The sequence below is a fragment of the Gorilla gorilla genome, chromosome X, assembly GCF_029281585.2.
Source record: "Gorilla gorilla gorilla isolate KB3781 chromosome X, NHGRI_mGorGor1-v2.1_pri, whole genome shotgun sequence".
NCBI lineage: Eukaryota > Metazoa > Chordata > Mammalia > Primates > Hominidae > Gorilla > Gorilla gorilla.
Window position 1 is genome coordinate 147,474,644 of NC_073247.2, and position 13,226 is coordinate 147,487,869.

The 13,226-nt window shown below is 38.5% G+C and overlaps 1 pseudogene; it reads right to left on the minus strand.

The window, feature by feature from the left end:
* Positions 1-1,102: 1,102 nt before the first annotated feature.
* Positions 1,103-12,627, minus strand: LOC101145108 (putative SAGE1-like protein; annotated as a pseudogene).
* Positions 12,628-13,226: the final 599 nt, after the last annotated feature.

Here is a 13,226-nt window from a genome sequence, read left to right on the forward strand (position 1 = left end):
TGGTCTTATTATTTATATCTCCCTATCCCCCATCATCTTCTTTATAGACATGATACTGTCTTGGCCTCGTTGTTTTTTGATTCCAAATCAGCCTCCCAATGTGTCCCCCATAATCTGAACCTGACTGGATGAACAGAAACTGGAATGGTCTTGTAAAACTTGGTTACAGTGCTAGCTAGGTGGCAATACCTTGCAGGTCCGAGAAATTATTTTTAGGAAGCAGTGTTTGCTGTATGTCTGCATCCAACATAGTCTGCTTTCTCTCCAATGGTCAGGATTCATTCGTCTTAGAATGAAGGGGTATGACTGGGAGTGTCTCTACTCACTTTCCCCGCCGTGAACCACTAGCATAAGTGCTTCCTGTCCTTCTGATTTTAGGCTCTCCTGTACTAGAAGTCTTAGTTCCAAAGGAAGAAATGCTTTTGACAAGGGACACAACAGTGACTCCATTGAAAAGAGATCGATACTGCCAGCAGGCCATTTTGTTCTCTTCATCACTTTCCATCTAGAGGCAAAGGAGGGGGTCATCTACTGGCTGGGGGTGATGAACCTGACAACCAAAGGGGGATTAATTGCACTATACCAGGGGCTAAAAAGAGTATGTTTGATATGTCTAGAGAGCTTCTTAGTCCTCTCATGTTTATTACACTTAATGGAAAATTACAGCAACCCAATCCAGGCAGGATATCTATTGATCCAGACTGTTCAGTAATGAAGGTTTGAGTCATCCTGCCAGACCAAGCATCATGACCAGCTGACATGCTATCTCAGGGCAAACGGAATGAGAAATGGGTAGTGAAAGAAAGCAGTTATAAATACCAGCTACAACAATGTGAGCTGCTGCAAAAACCAGGACTGTGATACTAAATACTTTGGTGAGTTATTAACTCATCCTCCTCCTCAGGCAGAAGAACAAACAAACAAACAAACAGAAGTACAGCTTTTATTAAGGGAGATTTATTAGATATAAAAAGCTCCCTCTTTTTTCTTAGCTTTTGGAAGGCAATTCTCTTCACTTCAAAATTATAGGGAGGTTCAGCAATAACCTATTCTATCCTACAGCATGTGTCCTTGTTTCTCTTTGGTCTTTGCACTAACACAATTATTTTTTTCTCCTCTGCTTAACTTTTCTGAGATGGCAGTGAGAATTTATTTCTTTAAGCACCTTCTCAAGTTGCTGAATTAAGGCAACTTTTTAAAATCTGAAATTAAAGAGGTATTCCATTAACCAGAGGATACCTACAGGATCTATGAGATGTAAGAGGTAGAGTGGATACAAAATAGAGTTCACAATCGACATGCAAATAGAAAATGCATCCTCATGGAAACATACAAACTAGAAAAATACAAAGTGAGTCGACTGAGGGCCCACGCCCACTACCAGATTATGGTAAATTTGGAAGGCTCCATGGCATTGGAAGAAAGTGTTAGAATAAGATAATATCAACCTAAATGCCTGTGGAAGTAGCATGAATATGACTGAGGGCCAGGGATTAGGAAGAACAAGGCACGATTTGTTCCTGCCCCTGTCCCAAATTGGGCGCAAGTGCTTAAAACAACAGCACAGTTCCTTTTTGCACCCACCTTGCTGCTTCCTTGATGGTAAATTCAACAAATTGTCTCTTGACTTTCATAGATCCTTGTACTTCTTCAAGCAAAATGAAAATTCTTTTATAATCTGAAGATATTTAAAAATATTAGTATTTCTAGAATTATGAAAATGAAATATACCTCAATCTTAGTGCATCCACTACCACAGTATACATTTTCCACGGGCTACAATGTTACATAGTGTTTGCGTTTTGAATGCTTAAGTCACGACATCTGTATATTACTAAGGAAACTATTGTGAACACTAACAAAGGAAAACAAAACACTTAAGCAGATGTGTTAGAAATTTTCAGTGCAATTAAATAGAAGTCATGCTAAATCATATACAGATACAATTCAGCCCAACAATGAGCTCAAGAGGCAGCTTAATTCTGTTCTAAATCATAGAATGAGAGACTTGGCATGCTTTCATTTATAGTCATCCTTGCACTACTTACTTTGCCCAAACCTTCAAACTTCTTTCATTAATTGACATTTTATATCATGATTAATTTTCTTTGCCATGGCAGGAGATATTTGTGGTATATTTGGCACAGTTTCCACTGAAGACATTGCTGTGACTGGTGGGTCACCTGCAGAGACCATTTTTGGTGCCTACCACAAGTCATTACTATCAGGTTTGTAAAGCAGCTTATCTCTGCTGAGACTAGTGAAGTTGTAGGAGAAAGAATCCAATGCGTTGGGTGGCATATGATCTCCTGTCATATTTATAAGCTCTGGTGGAGCAGAATTTAACAGGAAGCCATTAGGAGGTGTTTGACCATTTTCCATCTCCTCCTCTTGGATATTGTGAATGACAGTAGCATCTGGAATCCAAATGAAAAAGTTGAGCTGTGAGATAAGTGCATTATGTTACCCCCATATCTATATCCCTCTGAGGCTCAGTTTCTAGGATATTATCTCATAAAGCAGGAAGATACACCAGGTGGCTATCCGAGACCCCTCAAACTGAGCTCAAGAAAGATGATACAACAAAACCACCTTCTTCCCTGCAGGACACTATGTATGCATATGGAAACCAAGTAGGACAGTACAAGCAATACACAAACATACACAGATCCCTGGTACTCCTGAATGAAATACCAGCTCCTGACAGATTAATATGCCCCAGTGGAACCACTGACAAGGAGTTATCAGGTGCTTGTTTTTCATCTTCTCTTCATGGACATTGTGAGTGGTGGTGGCATCTGGAAACAACATGAAGAGGTCAAGCTGTGAGGTAAGTACAGTATATCAACCCTGCAGGGTATATTCCTCTGATGCTCACTTGCTAGGAAATTATTGCACAAAGCAGGAGGACATGCCAGGTGGTGATATGAAATCCCTTAAATTGAGGTCATGAAATATAATATAACAAAATCCCCTTCTCCCTTTCATGACACCATGCATGCATATGGAAACCAAGTAGGACAACCCAACTTATAAGTTAACATACACAGATCATTGGTACTCATGGCTGGAATACCAGCTTCTGGTGTATTAATAAGCCACAGTGGAACAGCTGACAAGATGTTATCAGCTGCTTGTTGGCCATTTTCCATCTTCTCTTCATGGGCATTGTGAGTGACAGTAACATCTAGAAACCAGAAGAATACATCAAGCTGTGAGGTAAGTGCATTACGTCAACCCCACAGGATATCCCTCTGATGCTCACTTTTTAGGACATTATCTCATAAAGCAGAAGGATATACCAGGTGGCAACCTGAGACCCCTGAAATTGAGCTCACGAAAGATAATACAATAAAACCACCTTCTTCGAGTTATGACACTGCATGCATATGGAAACCAAGTAGGAAACCAAGTAGAAACAACTAGTAAACAAACATACACTGATCCCTGGTACTCATGGGTGGAATACCATCTCCTGACACATTAATAAGCCCTGGTGTAACGGATGACAAGAAGTTATCAGGTGCTGGTTGGCCATTATTTATCTTCTCTCCACGGACATAGTGAGTGACTGTAGCATCTGGAAACCAGATGAAGAGGTTGAGTTGTAAGATAAGTGTACTGTGGTAACCCCACAGGTATATCCGTCTAATGCTCAGTTTCTAGGAAAATATTTCACGAAGCAGGAGAGGGTATGCCAGGTGGTGATCTGAGAACACTCAAATTGAGCTCACGAAAGAAGGTACAACCAACCAAATCACCTTCTTCCCTTGATGACACTATGCACGCATATGAAAACCGAGTAGGACAATCCAACTTATAAGCAAACATACACAGACCCTTGGCGCTCATGGCTGGAATACCACCTGCTGCCATGTTAATATGCCCTGGTTTAACAGTTGACAAGACGTTATTAAACTGTGGTTGGTTATTTTCCATCCTCACTTCATAGACATTGTGATTGAGGGTACCATCTAGAAACCAAAGGAAAATGTTGAGCTGTGAGGTAAGTGCATTATGGCAACACCACAGGTATATCCCTGTCATGCTCAGTTTCTAGTAAATTATCTCATTAAGCAGGAAAGGATACACCAGGTAGTGATCTGAAACCCCTCAAATTGAGGTCACGAAAGATGATAAAAACAAGACCACCTTCTTCCCTTTATGACACCATGCCTTCATATCATAACCAAGTAAGACAGTACAAGTAGTAAACAGGCATACACAGATCCCTAGGACTCATGGCCGAAAAACCAGCTACCGCCATGTTAACACGCTCTGGTGGAAAAGTTAACAAGACATTATTCAGTTGCAGTTGGTCATTTTCCATCCTCTCATCACAGACATCGTGAGTGACGGTAGCATCTGGAAACCAAATGTTGAGGTCGAGCTGTGAAGTAAGTGCATTATTTCAACCCACAGGTATATCCCTCTGATGCTCAGCTTCTAAGAAATTATTTATTTCATGAAACAGAAGGATTTACCACGTGGAAATCTCAGATCTTCCAAACAGAGATCAGGTTAGATAATACAATAAAACTACCTTTTTACTTCTTGGCATAATGAATACATGCAGTAAAGAAGTACGACAGCAGAATAAATATTCACAGGTTTTAGTACTCATCATTTTGTATCACCTTGCTGCCCTTTACATTTCTCATTTGATATTATTTTTATAGTTCACCTATAAATGCCGTGCTGTACACAGCAGGAAGCGAGACTAATTGAGCCCTCCTTAACCTGCCTCCTTTCTACCTCAAATATTCTGAAAAAATAGAGGTGGCTATTGGAGTTGAACACTCTTATCTCCACTCCATCATCACACATCTGTGTTTTTTATGATTCTACAGATCCTTCCCCTTTGTCTAGAAAAAGTGACTTTCTTTTCACTCCAGGTCAGACACCTCTTTCATTTATTCATCATCTGTGGCAGGCAGCATGCCAGGAGCTGGGAATCAGCAGTAAACAGCCCAGAGAGCAACGTTCCCTGCCCTTGTGGAGCTCACATCCTCACGGGGCAGTCAGACAAAACATGTACAATGAGCAAATGAAACAAACAGCGCTGAGCTAGTGTTGGGGAAGCAGTCCACGGGCCTGTGGGAGACAGCAGCAGAGGGAGCCCCCAGGGCTGCAGCTGGTTTGGCAGGGCCTTCTGAAGAGGTGCCATTGTGCAGCGCTTGGAGGAAGAAGCAGAGCCTCCTGTGCAGAGGCAGAGGGAGAGTTCCAGGTTGCGGTGAGGCCAAGGGTAGGGAATGGAGTGGGGATGGACCGGGCACTACAGAGGTGAAGGACAGAGGCAGAGAGAGCCAGGAGGAAATGGATGGGACCCGCGTTAGGAGAGGGTGACAGAGGCCAGGCTGTGCAGAGGCTCGCAGACCAAAGCTAGTTCAGGGTCTGTTCTGAGTGCTTAGGAGAGATGAGGATGGGTTTTCAGGAGGGACATGGATGATGTGATTTACGTGCTGACATAATTATCTAGCCACAGGGTTAGAGAGTATGCTATAGATGAGCGAAGATTAGAAACACAGAGCTAAGAAGGTATTGTACTAGCTTGAAGAGAGATCAGTGCATACTGGAGGGATAGAGAGAAACGGTTGGATGCAGAATTTATACTGGGCATCGACTGCTGGACTTGCTAAGAGATGGGAAATGAGAGAGTAGTAAAAGAGTCGTAAGATAACTCATAAGTGACTTTAAGTATTTTGACTTGAACTACTAAGTAAAAGTACACCAGGGGTGTTCGGCAACCTACTATGAGAGCTGAGTGCTGCCAAATCTTCCTGAATCTGGTTTAGTCACCTTATGTTGACAGTTTGAACTAGATCATGGTGGGATTATCCGCACTATGGATACCTACAAACTCTAAAAACCAGGACTTCTCAATCCCCCATACCTATGAACAGCTGGTTGTTACACCTTTGTGGATGTTTCACCTAATGGACAGTATCTTTAGCTGAAATAGTGAAGGCTGAAAGTAGTGTATTTTTGGAGAGAGGGAGGTCAGAAATTTGAACATGTAGAGCCAGTTGAATTTTAGATGCCTATTAGACACTCAATAGAAATACCGTGCATGTAGTTGTATTTGAGTCTGGATTTCAGGAGCAAGTTGTAGTGTTGAAGTATAATGGTGAGAGGTCTTATAGTGTGAATCATTTAAAATTCTAAGACAGCATGGCATCGCCTAAGGAGACAGTATAGTTAAGAGAAGAGAGTCTAGGATGAAGCTTTGGCACACTGAAATATTTAGAGGTGGGAAAGGAGAGGAGAAAAACAAAAAGGAGAAGGAAAATGAGTCTCTAGTAACAGGGTAAGAAATCCAGGTGTCTGGGGACCCAAGAAGCTTTCCGTGCAGGAGGGAGTAAACAACTGTGTCGCATTCTGCTGAGAGATTAATGCCAAAGTGCAGCAAACACTGGTGACCTTGATGATGGTAGTTTCACTGGAATACACTAAGAAGAAGCCAGACTGCACTGGGTTAGAGCAGAATGTGAGGACAGGCAGAAAGTGAGCAGACCCATCCTCTTGTTGAGCCCACCATCTCCTTCTGCCTCAGGAACCTGCTTCATTCATCTAATGCTTGCAGCAACTCCAAATTGTTGCACCTAATTAGAACCTTGCCCTTCCACTTGCAAATGTGCTCATATCTGTTCATCCCTCAAGGACATGACTACAAATGTCCTTTGACATGGTTGAGCCCCAAAGATTGGATTCCCCCTCACCTTCCTGTTTGTTTAACCACCGCGACATACTCTTCCTTCTCTTAGATGAAGAGTGTCTCTTGGATTTTCTGGAATGTTTCTGTTTGCTTTGATGCCCTGTTGCAACCTGATTTACTTCATCACTCCTTGTTTGCTGAAAAACATCAGTGAACATATTCCCTTAAAGACAAATCCAACCATTGCAAAGTCACAGTCTTCATATGCATATACAGCCATGCATTTATATCGTTAATATAAAGTTTTAGTCACAGGTCAAAGATTTCTCATCACTCAACACACACGACGCTCTCAGAAAAGGCAAGCTAATTTTAATCTAGTCTCAGTGAAACAAGGGAAGGTAAAATACAAGGTGTTATCCAAAGTCAAACATGGTACAGTCGTGATAAATCAGAATGCTTGGGGAATGAGTGGTTTTCATCAACCAAAGGAATAAACATATGGTTATATATCTAATGAATTACACATCATTTTGTCTCAGCCCTTGTTAGGGGACAAAAAAAAAAAGAAATACCTTTCTTATCTTTCAGTGCTTTAAAACTACATATTAACAAATACTGATTAATACTTCATTAGATAATACATATAGATAGTGAACGGTAGGATAAATTGAAAAGGTAAATGTTCCCACACCTCCATAGTGGGAACATTTACCTTTTCAATCTATCCTACCTTTCAATATCTATGTGTATCATTATGCTTATCATATAGATACATATAGATATCATTATATCTATATGTATCACTACCTATATGTATCTATATGCTTCATTTCCCAAGCATTCTGATTAATCTTGACTATACCATGTTTGACTTTGGATAACACCTTGTATTTTACCTTCCCTTGTTTCACTGAGACTAGATTAAAATTAACTTGCCTTTTCTGAGAGCATCATGTGAGTTAAGTGATGATAAATCTTTTATTCCAATATGTTGATCTTGGAGACAGACAGGGGTAGGGCGTGCTTTGCGATGTTGATGGTAGATAAAACATGAAATTCAAGGGTATAGTAGGTAAACTAAAAGCTGTTTTCATCAAAGGATAACCAAAGAATATGCTCCTGACTACCAGAGGTACCAAGAAGAGCTGGTACTTTTTCTACTGAAAGTATTCCAAAAATTTGAAAAGGAGGGACTCCTACCTAACTCATTTTATGAGGCCAGCATCATCCTGATACCAAAACCTGGCAGAGATACAACAAAAAAAGAAAACTTCAGTCCAGTATTCCTGATGAACATCGACGCAAAAATCCTCAATAAAATTCTGGAAAACTGAATCCAGCAGCACATCAAAAACTTATCCACCATGATCAAGTTGGCTTCATCCCCGGGATGCAAGATCATTTCAGAATAGGGAAATCAATGAATGTAATTCATCACATAAACAGATCTAACGACAGAAACCGCATGATTATCTCAATAGATGCAGAAAAGGCCTTTGATAAAATTCAACATCCCCTTATATTAGAGGCTGTCAATAAACCAGGCACTGAAAGAAAATACCTCAAAATTAGAAGAACCATATATGACAAGCCCACAGCCAGTATCATACTGAATGGGAAACAGCTGGAAGCATTCCCCTTGAAACTTGCACAAGACAAGGATGCCCTCCCTCACCACTCCTATTTAACATAGTATCAGATGTTCTGGCCGTGGCAATCAGACAAGACAAAGAAAAAGGGTATTCAAATAGGGAGAGAAGATATCAAATTATCTTTGTTTGCAGATGACATGACCCTATATCTAGAAAATCCCATCGTCTCAGCCCAAAAGCTTCTTAAGCTGATAAGCAACTTCAGCAAATCTCAGGATACAAAATCCATGTGCAAAATTGCTAACATTCCTATATACCAAAAACAGGCAAGCAGAGAGACAAATCATGAATGAACTCCCATGCACAATTGCTACAAAAAGAATAAAGTACCTAGGAATACAGGTAACAAGGGACGTGAAGGACCTCTTCAAAGAGAACTACAAACCACTGCTCAAGGAAATCAGAGAGGACACAAACAAATGGAAAAACATTCCATGCTCGTGGATAGGAAGAATCAATATTGTGAAAATGGCCATACTGCCCACAGTAATTTAGGGATTCCATGCTATTCCCATTAAACTACCATTGACATTCTTCACAGAGTGAAAAGAAGTTATTTTAAAATTCATAAGGAACCAAAAAAGAGCCAGAATAGCCAAGACAATCCTAAGCCAAAAGAAGAAAGCTAGAGGCATCACGCTACCTAACTTCAAACTATACTACCGGGCTACAGTAACCGAAACAGCGTTTTCCTGGTACAAAAACAGATATAGACCAATGGAACAGAATAGAGAACTCAGAAATAAGATCACACAGCGATAACAATCTGTTCTTCGACAAACCTGACAAAAACAAGAAATGGGGACAGGATTCCCTATTTAATTAATGGTGCTGGGAGAACTGGCTAGCCATATGCAAAAATTGAAACTGGACCCCTTCCTTACACCTTATACACAAATTAATTCGAGATGGATTAAAGACTTAAATGTAAAACCCAACTATAAAAACCCTACAAAAAATATAGGCAATACTATTCAGGACATAGGCACGGGCAAAGATTTCATGACAAAAATGCCAAAAGCAATGGCAACAAAAGCAAAAATTGACAAACGGGATCTAATTAAACTAAACAGCTTATGCATAGCAAAATGAACTATAATCAGAGTGTACAGACAATCTAGAGAATGGGAGAAAGCTTTTGCAATCTGACCATCTGACAAAGGTCTACTATCCAGACCCTACAAGAAACTTAAACAAATTTACAAAAGGAAATCAAACAACCCCATTAAAAAGTGGGCAAAGGACATGAACAGACACTTCTCAAAAGAAGACATTCACGCAGCCAACAAACATGAAAAAAGGTTCAACATCACTGATCATTACAGAAATGCAAATCAAAACCACAATGAGATAACATCTCTTGCCAGTCAGAATGGCAAATATTAAAACGTCAAGAAACAGCAGATGCTGGCAAGTTTGTGGAGAAAAAGGGCTGCTTTTACACTGTTGGTGGGAGTGTAAATTACTTCATCCACATGGGAGACAGTGTGGTGATTCCTCAAAGATCCACAGGCAGAAATAGCATTTGATCCAGCAATCCTATCCCTTGGTATATACCCAAAGAAATATAAATCATTCTATTATAAATATACAAGCACGTATATGTTCATTGCAGTACTATTCACAATAGCAAAGAGATGGAATCAACCCAAATCTCCAGCAACGATGGACTGAATAAAGAAAATGTAGTACATATACACCATGGAATACCATGCAGCCATAAAAAGGAACGAGATCATGTCTTTGTAGAAACATGGATGGAGCTGGAAGCCGTTATCCTCGAAAAACTAATGCAGGAACAGAAAACAAAACAGTGCATGTTCTCACTTATAAGTGGGAGCTGAATGATAAGAACACATGGACACATGGCTTGGGGGCACACACAATGGGGCCTGTCGGGGGAGGCCTGGGGGTAGGGAGAGCATAAGGAAGAATAGCTAATGGATACTGGGCTTAATACCAAGTTGATGGGTTGATAGATCCAGCAGACCACCATGGCACATGTTTACCTATGTGACAAACCTGCACATTGTGCATATGTACCTCAAAACATAAAAGTTGAAAAACAAAGTATATGCTCCTGCATTAAATATGCATTAATATAAATTTATAATTTATAATAAATTATAATACAATAAATATATTATAAATATATCTATAATAAATATATTATATAATATAATGTAACAATATAATACAATTATATATTTATTAATGATGAATATATTCATATTTATTAATGATGAATATATTCATGTTTATTAATGATGAATATATTCATATTTATTAATGATGAATATATTCATATTTATTAATGATGAATATATTCATATTTATTAATGATGAATATATTCATATTTATTATTGATCAATATATTCATATTTATTAATGATCAATATATTCATATTTATTATTAATGAATATATTCATATTTATTATTAATGAATATATTCATATTTATTATTGACCAATATACTCATTATTATTAATGAATATACTCATATTTATTATTATTCAATATACTCATATTGATTATTAATCAATATATTCATATTATATTAATCAATATATTCATATTTATTATGCAAATTTATTAATAATAAAATTTACATTTACTTTATTAACAATAAATATTAATAACAGTAAACATATTTATATTTATTATATCAATTTTATTACATATACTATTTAATAAAAACATTTATATATAATGTTGATTTTAAAATTTTCCAAACCATTTTCATTTCCTATAAAATAGGGGCTTAGAATGTGTGAAAACATTTTTACCGAACATCTACTACCATCCAGTTACTGTTCTCAACGCTTTACATGTATTAACTCAATCCTTGGCCAATCCCTATGAGTGAGGTGCGATTCTTATCTCTATTATTAAAAAAGAGAAAATAAAGGAACAGAAAACTAAGGAAAAGTTTAATTAATTGAGGAGTTTTGGGACTGTGGTGGAATAACTTTAGTCTGTTTTTGTTACAGAAGAGATTATTGCCTACCTGTGTCCTTATACCAATGGTCTGTTCCACAACTGCAGATGCAATCTCCTTTGTCTTCATGTTTTAATGGTGAAGTTAGTATGTCTATCTCATACACAACACAAAACTCACATTAAGATCTCCATTAGGACAATCCAATTATGGCAACATCACCTAGTGCTTCATATTCCATGAGGAATACTTAGTCATTTTTTAGATAGAGCACTAGAGACTTGGATAAGAGAAACAGAGACTGTAGACTGTAATCTCGATATGAAAGGAGTTATTGTGGGGACTGGGAAAGAATATAGTCTGGAGTCAGAAAGGTATGCGTTCAAACCCTGGCTCAATCTCCTATCATGTGTCACTTGGGGCAAGCCATTTGATCACTGTCAGCCTTGATTTCTTACTAAAGGGGATATAGTAATACATATCTGCAGAACAATTATGAGTATTAAATGTAATAATTAAAAACTTCAGTTCCTTGTATAATGAATCCACTCTTGGTTCAAAAAATTCCCATTTTATGTTCACATAAGAATTCCTGTGTCATGTTTTATCTTTTAAATCAAGAGAATTAACACATATAGTTCACATTTATTTTTTCAATAAGAAAGTAATTATACTAAAAACGTCATAATTAGGGCAGAAATACAGAGTTATCTTACCTGCCCATCATTTGTAGACACACAGCCAACTGTATGAAGTTCTTCAGGTGGAGCTGGTTGACTCGTTTGAAGTGGAGAAGCCTGTATCTGCAGATAGTCCTCATAATCAACTATGTGTGTTACTAGAAAACTTTGATTTATAACTGGAACATAACTGGCACATGAATCGGCGCTACACAGCTGAAATATATGATCCTGTTGAGAGTACACAATCACAAACTGTCTTAGTAATGTGTGCCTTGGTACCAAACAGAGTTTAGAATCTCATGTCTAGAATCTATATCATGTTCTGTGATCTAGAATCATCTCCCTTTATCTAAGTCATGACTCAGTCCACCCTCACTACTTTCTATAGGTTCACACCACCAGGTTAAACAATTCCCTTATGCCTCCATCTCAGTTTGAGAATGGGCTGACCTTCCTTATACCACCATCCCAACTAAAAATATAATTCTAAATATTAATACTTTAATATTTAGAATGCCAATTTTCACTGAATTCTACAAGTTCATTTTTTAAAGCTTAAAGGAGAAGTATGTATTAATGAGCACATACACTGTCCTACTTATCCTACCTGCCAATTATTTATAAACACATAGCCAAAAGTATAAACTTCTTCAGGTGGTGTTGGCTGACTCGTTTGAAGTGGAGGAACCAGCATCTGCAGATATTCCTCATAGCTAACTATGTGTGTGTGACTAGAACACTCTGATTAAAAACTAGAACATAAATGGCAAGGAAATCGACACTATTCTCCCTACACCTCATGGGTGTAGGCTCCATGGCATTCTCTTATCATCCAGAGAACACTGAGTAGTGGGCCTAACCCTCTTTGGATAACTTGCTGAAATCTATAGATATTTTTCCCTGGAAAAATACCCTTACACACAAACTTGGTGTTCAATTTCAGAAATGTGACCAGCCTGAGATCTGATTAATTTAGTGGACAGATGACCCCACTTAAAATCACCAACACTGGGGTACAGAGGGTTTGTAAACTGATGCCAATTATCCTGGACACTATCAGCTTTGTTATTTCCATACAAACAAGGAATTCTCTGCTGAACGCACAGCGGTAGGCAGTGTCATATAGTATTTGCGTGTGCAGTCTCTGAAATCTGACAGACCTAGGTTCTGTCACTTTTCCAACTGGTTAAACCTGTGAGGGCTGCTTAAATATGCACTCTACGATTCTATTTCCATAAAATGGGCATAAAACAGTATCTAACTCATGGCGCTCTCATAAGGATCACCAGAGAT